The following is a 9,497-nucleotide window of genomic DNA, read 5'->3' on the forward strand; positions in this document are numbered from 1 at the left end:
TTTTTTGTTAAGGGGGGGACAATTCATGGCAAAGATTTTTTGCACTTTGTTTTCAAGGTGGTGGTTTCTTTTGAACTTTTGATACTTTATTGGGTCTAATGATGGGTTTAATGTTCATATTTATTGGTTAAAATACCGTGCTTAATGTCTAACCTGCTCAGTTTCTATTCCTTTGGATGTGTCTTATGGTCGTGGGAAAATGAGAAAACAGGAAAGGAATTGACCCTACTCACTTGTCCTCCACACAAAATATAACTCGCATTTCTTTTGAAGCTAGAACACTCACAAAATACTAAGTAATCGCTAGGGAATCACCGAAATGCTTCACATAAAGGATTAATCAACGTCTGAAGTTGTTTGTGACGGGCTGCCATTTATTAATTTGGCAATAAGTCAGATGGTGTAAAACTATCTTCTTTCAATAATAAAGTGGATGTAGGGTCAGTTTATGAGACTTGTCCCTGGTTTTCTGCCATCTAAAATATACCAAATGTTCAAAATTGAAGCAGAGATCATGAATCAAGAATCAACAGGCAACCAGCCCGCTTTCCCCAGAATTCACAGGCTGTTCTTTGGAAAATAAGACTCTCCTGTTCCCTCTTATAGAAATAAATGTGCCGACATACATTGTCATCTGAAGTAAAAATCATAGCACTCTAGTTATTGGCCTTCAAAAGCATTTATTATAGAGAGAGAAATGATCTCGTGTTAAAAAAAATTAATTTTCAAAAACTCTGAGCAGTTACACTTACTTAGTTTATAAATAGAATATTACCTCATGCTCCTTAGATCAGAGACATAAAAACACTATTAAGAAAGCGCCTTTGGCCCTGGCCAGTGTGCCTCGGTTGGTTGGAGCGTCATCCCGTACACCGAAAGGTCATGGGTTCGATTTCTGGTCAGGTCACATACCTCGGTTGTAGGTTTTAGTCCCCAGTTGGGGTATGTACAAGAGGCAACCGATGGATATTTCTCTCTCAAGATCAATTGAAAGAAAAAAAACATTCTTGGGTGAGGATTAAAAAAAAAAAAAAAGCCTTTGTCCTAGACAACTTCATCGGGGCAAACACTTGGTTATCAAGACTACACATCCTATTCCAGGACGGGTATGTGTTCAGTCAACTCTAGTCTTAAACTCCGATCCTTTCATTACCTGAAATTCTGATGGCAAAAGGAGAGCATCTGATGGTTAATATATATTCCTACTTAGGACCAAGCTCCCCCTGCAAGGGAAGCAGGCAGGGCGCTGTTGTCATGAGGAAGACAGTGCAATTCTGTGCGACCTTAATCGGCTCAAATCTGAGTTTCTCTGTCTTTTCTCAAGGTGCCACTAACCTACTTGAAGCATCAGCTTTAGGCTCTGCCCTGAGCTTGCTCTCTGAGCAAGTTTCCATAAACCATCCGAAACCTATTATGTTTCAGATTGCCGCAAAATAGGCCTCAAAAGAAGTGCTAGGCTTCTGTGTTTCCTTGTGATTTACAACCTCAAAAAAACAACCACCGCCAAGGCCTCACTGTGAGAAAGAAAACGATGTCCACTGATAGGGCGCAGACACTGGTTGACAAATCCTTTTTTTTGTCCAGTCTTGCATTGTGTCGCCTGAAATCTTTGGTTCTGCCGCTCTGGCTACCAAGGATGGCCTCTGACGTCCTAGGAGCACGCCCTTCTGCCTAGCTTTTCACCTGTCGGGCTTTTTTCCTGCGGGCATCTGGCCAGGTGGCAAGCTGTGTTGGTCACCAGTTGAAAGCAGCAATTCACCTGTGTTAGGCGGGGAGACACACAGCAGCAGCCCGGGTATCCCTAATTTCTGAAGGAATGTGATGTTTGTCAGTTCTTCAGAAATTTGCCGATCAAAGGGTTCTTTTACCCTGTTTGCCTTGTGTTTTAGGACCTTCAGCAGCACGTGTGTGCAGTGACATCAGCATCCCCTGGAAGCTCGGCCCCGCCCAGATCTGCTCAACTAGCATCTGCACCCACCTACACATCCCAGTTTGAGAAGCTCACTTCTGAGGGCAAGGATCGCTTGTTGACACATTTTTGCTTCCCCTCAGCAGGGAACGTGGAGTTGATCAAGTACATGCCTAAAAGGATTAGGGAAGGAGCATAAGTGTTTTGGAGCTTTCACCGAAAATATGTTTTCAAGCATCTCTTCTCCTTCAGCAAATCTTCTTGTAAGACGACATGACGCCCTTCATTTCCGTGGTAGACTTTCTACACCCTTGTCTATTTCAAATGAGCCTTCAGCCGAGTGATGTCATAGGATTGTTTATGTTCTCAGAGTGTCTGCGAATGTGGACCGCAGCCTTTAAAATGTCTTCATAAACAGAGCAGGATTAAGGGAGCCATTCCTTGCATGTTTCCGTTGGCGGTCGGAGCTGTTGTGCGTCGAAGCCACAGAGTTTGTCTCTTCCCACCCATCCTTGGAGCCCTGTGTACACCCAGAGAATTCTGCTCTCTCTCTGCCCATGAGCCCTCGGGCCATAGGTCACCCTTTTGATAGACCTCGGGGCTTTGTTTTGGATCCGATGGCAAATAATTCATTTTGACTTAGAAATCATTAACGCAAGCACACTACATTGGCAGGGCCCCAGCCACCACTGCAGTGGAAACTGGTGTGGCTGTGGAAACTCCATCTTGCAGGTTCATGCCTGGATAGTCCTCTGAAACTATGTGATCAACAAAAATGATGAGTTGGCTTTTGGTTTCTATAGCACTATAAATACTTACAGTGCTACAATTTTCTAACAAGCTTGTTTTAAGTATATAAAGCCAATCTGTGCCAAAAGATTTATATCGGAAAGCCACATGGGGTTATGGCTGCAGATATACAAGGTGGTCCTAGGACAACATGCTTTATCCTGATACCAGAGACTCCCTTGCACATCAGCACGAATAGCAGCAAAGCCTGAATTAAGCATCTGGAAAAGACCACCAAAGGGCCAGCAAGGCATTGGCTACTCGCAGACCCATTTCTTAATCAGTTTGGGCTGCTATATAGCAAATTACTATGGATCGGTGGCTAAAACGACAAACATTTATTTCTCGCAGCTCTGGAGGCTGAGATGTCCAAGATCAAGGTGTCAGCAGATTCATTGTTTGGTGAGAATCTGCTTTCTGGTTCATAGACTTCACCTCTTTGCTGTGTTCCCACATGACAGAAGGGGTGAGGGAGGTCTCTGGGGTCTCTCTTATAATGGCACTAATCCTATTCCTGAGGGCTCCACTCTCGTGATCTCCTAAAGGCCCCACTTCCAAATACCATTACTTTGGGGGTTAAGTTTGAACATACGAATTTAGGGGGGAACACAATCATTCAATCCATAATACTCAATTAGCCATCCTACCTCCAGTTTGAATGGCAAAGGATTCAAGGTACACATTCAAGAACTAGGGGGCCTCTTGCCCAGGAACTTTCACAGGCTTCACAGTAACTTCAAGCCCAGGGCGACTTTAGAGGAAGCTGGGGAAATGTGAGTGAGGGAGGAGCAGACCACCAGCCAGTTTGCCATGAATGGGTGCAGGTGCCTGGATTCTCCAGCTGGTGTCAGCAGGCGCACCTCATTCCTGGTCCTCTCCAATCACGAAGGCAATCATTTCTAGACAAGAAGGGCCTCTCCTGTTTCCTTCCCCTCCAGTACCTTGTAGGTACCACAATGCAAGATGCTCCCTCTAACAACGTTTCTGACATTTTAAAAAAGAACTTCTCTGTACAATCACTTTTCATAATTAATATTAACTAGATTACTGTGAAGTAGGCAAGGGGAAAAAAACAATTCTCAAGTGAATGCTTTTATACCAGAGTAAAGGACCAACTCTTAAAAGCTGAGGAACATCAACTCTTGCAGATTATCCTTTCTGAAGGTTCCAGCTGTATTAAGTGCTGACGGTTTTTAAGCACTGAGATGAAAGAAACAGTCTTTTTCTCTTGTGTTACTAATGGCAACTGGCACTAGAAGCCGGCTTTCCTCTCGAGACATTTACCAGCATACATTAATTGCACAAATATTTACCGACAGTTAAAGCACAGCGGCAGCTTACACCAAAAACGATATGGAACACTTGGAGGAAAAAAAGCCTCTTTGACACAATTTATTTGTGGATGGTTACCCAGAATCAGCATAAACTATTTGCCCCTTAGCCTCGGCAAACGTGTTTAAAGAACGATGTCCCTGGTTTGATTTAGGATTTACTTGGCTGGCAGTGGCTGCTGAAGTCTTCCTTCAAGAGCCTGTGGGTGACACTTCTTTCCCCCCACCCCCCACCCCGCCCCACTTCAGGGTTAAAAATAAGGTTTCCCAAAATACATATGCATCTTATGGATTGTTATATTGTCAACACTTCGAATCCTCCAGGCCACCCACATGGCATGGAAGAAGCGATTTCTCCTGTTCCAAATCCCAGGGACTTCGGAAAGCTACCATGAACAAGCTGGAAAGCTGGACTAGCAGAGCCCAAGGCTCGCCATCCTGTTTCCCCCGCGAGCTAGTCAATAGCAAAGGCCCTCGTCAGACAGCCCTGTTCAAATCCCAGCTTTGGCACTTCCGAGTTGTAGGACCTTGAGGAATCTCTGGGGCTCCCGAAACCTCTGCTTCTCCATCTTAAAAGGGAACGGGTACCGAGGAAACGGTACCTACCTCCAAGGGTCTGGTGAAGAGTGAATGAGCTAATGAGTGCAAAGCGCACAGCACAACGCCTGCCACACAGAAAGAGCTGAGTAAGTGTTGGAGTGTGTTAAAAGGAGCCTGTCCCAATAAGTAATTTAGGCCACAGGAAAGAGATTAGGAAGTGGGGGGGGGGGAAATGCAAAAAGATTCTAATAGGCAAGAGGTTCTTTCTGAGGATAATGGCTATGCATGCAAAGGAGAGGAGGAAGAATGTGGGCAGATACTGAGATGTCAAGTTGCTGGGAGATTGGAGGAAGGCAAGAGGATGGAAGAGCCAGGAGCCCGCACTTCACACAAGGAGTGGGCACTGAGTGTGGCTCTGTCCCCTAAAAAAAAAAGTGCCCAGTTAAGTGGGAACTTCAGAAAGAGCAGTCATTTTCTTCATGTAAGTATGTCCCCAATATTGCTTAGTTTAACTGAGGATTCTGTGTTGGGCGAGTTCTTTTTTTTATTACTATTGTTTTGCTTTGTCGTTATTGTTTCGGTTTTGTTGGTTGGTTGTTTTGCGCCACCTCAGCCCTCACTCTGCAGACCCCTGATCCAGCTGCCAAGGCTTCCTCCCAGCCCCAAATGCCCAGCTCACAGGGATGTTGGGAGGAGCCAAAAATAATGTGTGGACTCGGAAGAAAAAGTTGTGAACCAACTGTGATTTCACTGAAAGCCCAAATCCTCCAACACAGCCCTTTTCCATCAACTTTTGGGAAACAGAAATCTTTTCACCCTTTCCCCTGCCCCAAACCTCTTCCCAGCCTCAGGAAACAGAACTATTGCATCTATCTGCTTAGGCCATAAACTTAGAAGGCACGCTCAATGTCCAGTCCTTTCTCATAGTCTCACTTCAAATCTGTCAGCAAAGCTGCTGGCTCTACCTGCAAGAGAAAGCCCACGTCTAACAACTTCTCATGCCCTCCACGGCCACTCCAACCCGTCTTCATCTCACCTGGGCCCCGCTGCAGCAGCGTCTCGCCTGGCCTCCCTGCTTCTACTCTTTCTCTTTTGAATCCATCCTCCAGCGTCTCCTTTATAAGAGTTTACTGGATCCCATCACTTCTCTGCTTAAAGCTTTCTAAGGTCTTCCCCTTGCATAAGAATTAAATCCAAGGTGCTCACCATGGTTGAAAGCCCTACATGACCCTCTCTGCCTTTCACCCTTATTTCCTGTCAGCCTACTCTATAGCACTGGCTTTCATGAAGTTTCTCAAACATACCCAGATGGTTGCTGCCTCAGGACCTTTGCACCTGCGACTTGCGCTGCGTAGAGCCCTCCTTCTTCACATATCCACATGGCCCGCTCCCTCACTCCACTCTGATGTGGGCCTTAGAGAGGCCTTTCTCTTCCCAGCTATTCCACCTAACTTAACCTGCCCCTCCTCACCATTCCTGAGCTACCTACCCTGCCTTATCTTTCTTCATAGCACTTCTCACTATATAAAATTATATAACTCTTTGTTTTTGCTACTAAAATATAAATTCTTTGAGGACTAGGAGTGTTTTATCACCCGCTCTGTTCCTATACATGGTTGTTTCCCTTTAGATGTCTACCATGGTTAGTCGAAGACTAGTGGTAGCTTCTCAGGTAGGTGTGGTTTACTCAGAAGGCTAATTAGTGCATTTTTATATAACCACCCACACCTTCCATATCTTCATGTCTGAACAAGAAATTGGTCTTCAGCTCCCACAAGACCTGTCATAACTTAGAAGAGAAAGTGTGAACCAACTGTGATGTTTCTGAAAGTACAAATCCTCCAACACAGCCCTTTTCCATCACAAATGGATCATGTACCCTCAGGAATGAGAGGGACCACTGTTCTGTTGGGCATATGGCTGCTCAGTGCTGGTTGATTATTTAAGTGCTGGTACCAGGGATTAGGGTGTGGGCATCTTGGGCTAGGCACGGGGGCATTATTTAGTTTACTTTATGTCTCAACTGCCTTATCCTCAAAACCCTGATTGAGATGAAAATAACATTGTGCCCAGCTAAAAAACGACATTTCACAGAACGATTTGCAGGTAGAAGTGAAGAGCATTTTCCCAAAGGAGACACTAGTAGCAGCCAGCTGTCCCCCCTGCATGTTAATCACCTCAGTGCAGGGGCCTACATAGACCAGAAGTGCCAGAAATTAAGGTCCTCAAAGAGCTTTGTAATACTATTAGGGAAATATGACCAAAAAGCCTAGAACAGGTTGGCTGAGTGAATGAGTATGTGGGTGAACAGACACACGGATGGATGGATGGATGGATGGATGGATGGATGGATGGATGGATGGGAAGTCCATCTGTTTTTATTACTGATTTATAGATATTTTTTTCCCAAAGAAACACAATGTTAAAGTGATTTTCTCTGTCCTATGTTTGGTTAGGTCTCTGGATTATGATGATGGTCTGTGGGCAGCATTCCAGTTCCCAAGTGAGTGGAGATCAACACAAGCTTTTTATAAACTACTTAGAGCAATAACTAGTAATGGCTAGTTAAAGACCAAATGTAAAAATATTAAAGACTATTTTCAGAATAGTCAAATGGTGACCTAAACAAACATACAATGAAATACGCTCCAAGAAAATATTTCTCCTAAAACAACCTGTCCTGCGCAAAAGTGGATGATAGTCTAATCATATCTGCATGTCTGAAACCCAGCTGTGTTTTCTAAATGAAGGAACCAATAATATTTGTACTGTGCATGGGGCGCAAAAGGGAAAAACAGAGAAATCATCTTTGTTTAATGCTTACCGTGGATTGAGCACTATATGCTTTTTTTTATTTTTATTTTTTTAAATATATTTTTATTGATTTCAGAGAGGAAGGGAGAGGGAGATAGAAACATCAGTGACGAGAGAGAATCATTGATCAGCCGTGTCCTGCATGCCCCCTACTGGGGATGGAGCCCACAATCTAGGCATGTGCTCTGACTGGGAATTGAACAATGACCTCCTGGCTCATAGGCTGATGCTCAACCACTGAGTCATGCCAGCCAGGCCTCACTTAATTTTAAAAAGATCCTGTGAGGTCAACACTATCCACCCCATTTTGAAGATGAGGAAACTTAAATTAGCTAAGGCCACTCAATGAATACCTGGTAGGGCTGGTTCCAACCCAGTTATGCTAGTAATAAAAAAAGATTAAAATTTTGTACATTCACTTCTAAAGGTGATCGAAGAAGATAAAATGTATTAGCCACTTCCTCTTTCACCCTAAAAAAAATTTTTTAATTGATTTTTTTTTTAGATAGAGATGGGGGAGATAGAGATAGATAGAGAGAGAGAGAGAGAGAGAGAGAGAGAGAGAGAGAGAGAGATCAGTTGCCTTTTGTACACTTCCCAACTGGGGATTGAACGCACAACCTGGTTATGTGCCATGACCTGGAATCAAACCCATGACCCTTGGAGTACAGGACATCGCTCCAAACCAGCTGAGCCACTCTGGCCAGGGTCCCCTAAAAATTTAATATAAGTGAAAATATGCCAAAGGGCCTATGGTAGCCAGATCCCACTCAGCAGGTGTAAGAGTGGCCATTCACGTTAGCCTGCCTCTTTCTAAGGACTGTTGGGTGCTGTGCAGGAACCACTCAGTGTCACCCTGTTGATATTCTCATTACGGATGATAAGCAAGTCTTCCTGGACATCCTTGGCCTGTACACCTGTGTTGGAGAAGCCAGGCTTTTGTTTCCTAATCCTTCCTCTCATCCCCAGGAGGACAGGGCAGGATATGGATGGTGGAAGCAAGGGAATCGTTTCAATGGAAGCCACGGCAGGTCAAGGCTGGGCTGCCACTGTTCTCAATAAGTCATTGTGACTACGGTCCAAAGTCTGGCAGGAATTTTTTTTTTAAAATATGTATTCTTTTCTTTCTTTCTTTTTCTCTAGACGACTGGAATGGCAGGCCTGCAGGTCTGTGCCAAGCCACAAGAAGATTAAAAGCCAGGGACTTCCCCTGGGATACCAGCTTCCATTTCAACTTGGGGCGAGAGTAAAATCTGTCCTAAGCTAGAAGTCGGGGAACTTCCTTTTGGTTCACATTTCAAACGGAGCTTGTGCATGCATCATCACCCTGGCACTGGAGCTCAGAGTGAGCAGGGGTAAAGCAAGAAACCCAGGGAGAGGGCTCCTTGCTGAGAGCTGAACCTGGGACCTCCTGGCTTCTAGTAAGTCCTGTTTGCTGTGCTTCGTGTGGGGTCTCAAGGCCGTGGTGATCTGGAAGCTTACCTGCCCCAAATCGCTGGTATGGGCTCTTCATAACCTTCTTGCTCTGTACAGTCAGAGGGAAATAGGACCCCTTGATGTCACACTCATCAAATTCCAAACGACATGATAATGACCAGGGTAGGCAACAGCAGTGGGTAGATTGTCCCGCATGAGATCAAAGAGCTAAATCTGAAAGGCTTTCTTGTTTGCAGGCAATGCCAAGAAATGCACGCAGAACTATGAAATGATTTCATTCTTCTTTCTGAGGTGGGAGGAAGAGCAAAGTGGTTGAGACTCTCAAGTTAGAATTCTGACTCTGCTTCTTTGCAGTTCTGTGGTCAAAGACCAACTGCTTAATCCCTCTGGTACGTGCCCTCATCTGTAAAATGGGTGTGTGTCATTATAAAAATAGTGTTAGCCTTATAGTGCTGTTATGTGATATATATACATATATAATGAGATTTCATATATATGAGTTTGCTTATATTATGTAAGCATTGATATAATTTATTGCATATATATGTTTGCAGTGGATTTCACACACATATACATACACTGGGTTTCATATATAATTACTAGAGGCCCGGTGCACAAAATTTGTGCACGAGGGTTGGGGGAAGGTTTGGGTCCCTCAGCCCAGCCTGCACCCTCTC

This window comes from Myotis daubentonii, chromosome 13, assembly GCF_963259705.1.
Source record: "Myotis daubentonii chromosome 13, mMyoDau2.1, whole genome shotgun sequence".
NCBI lineage: Eukaryota > Metazoa > Chordata > Mammalia > Chiroptera > Vespertilionidae > Myotis > Myotis daubentonii.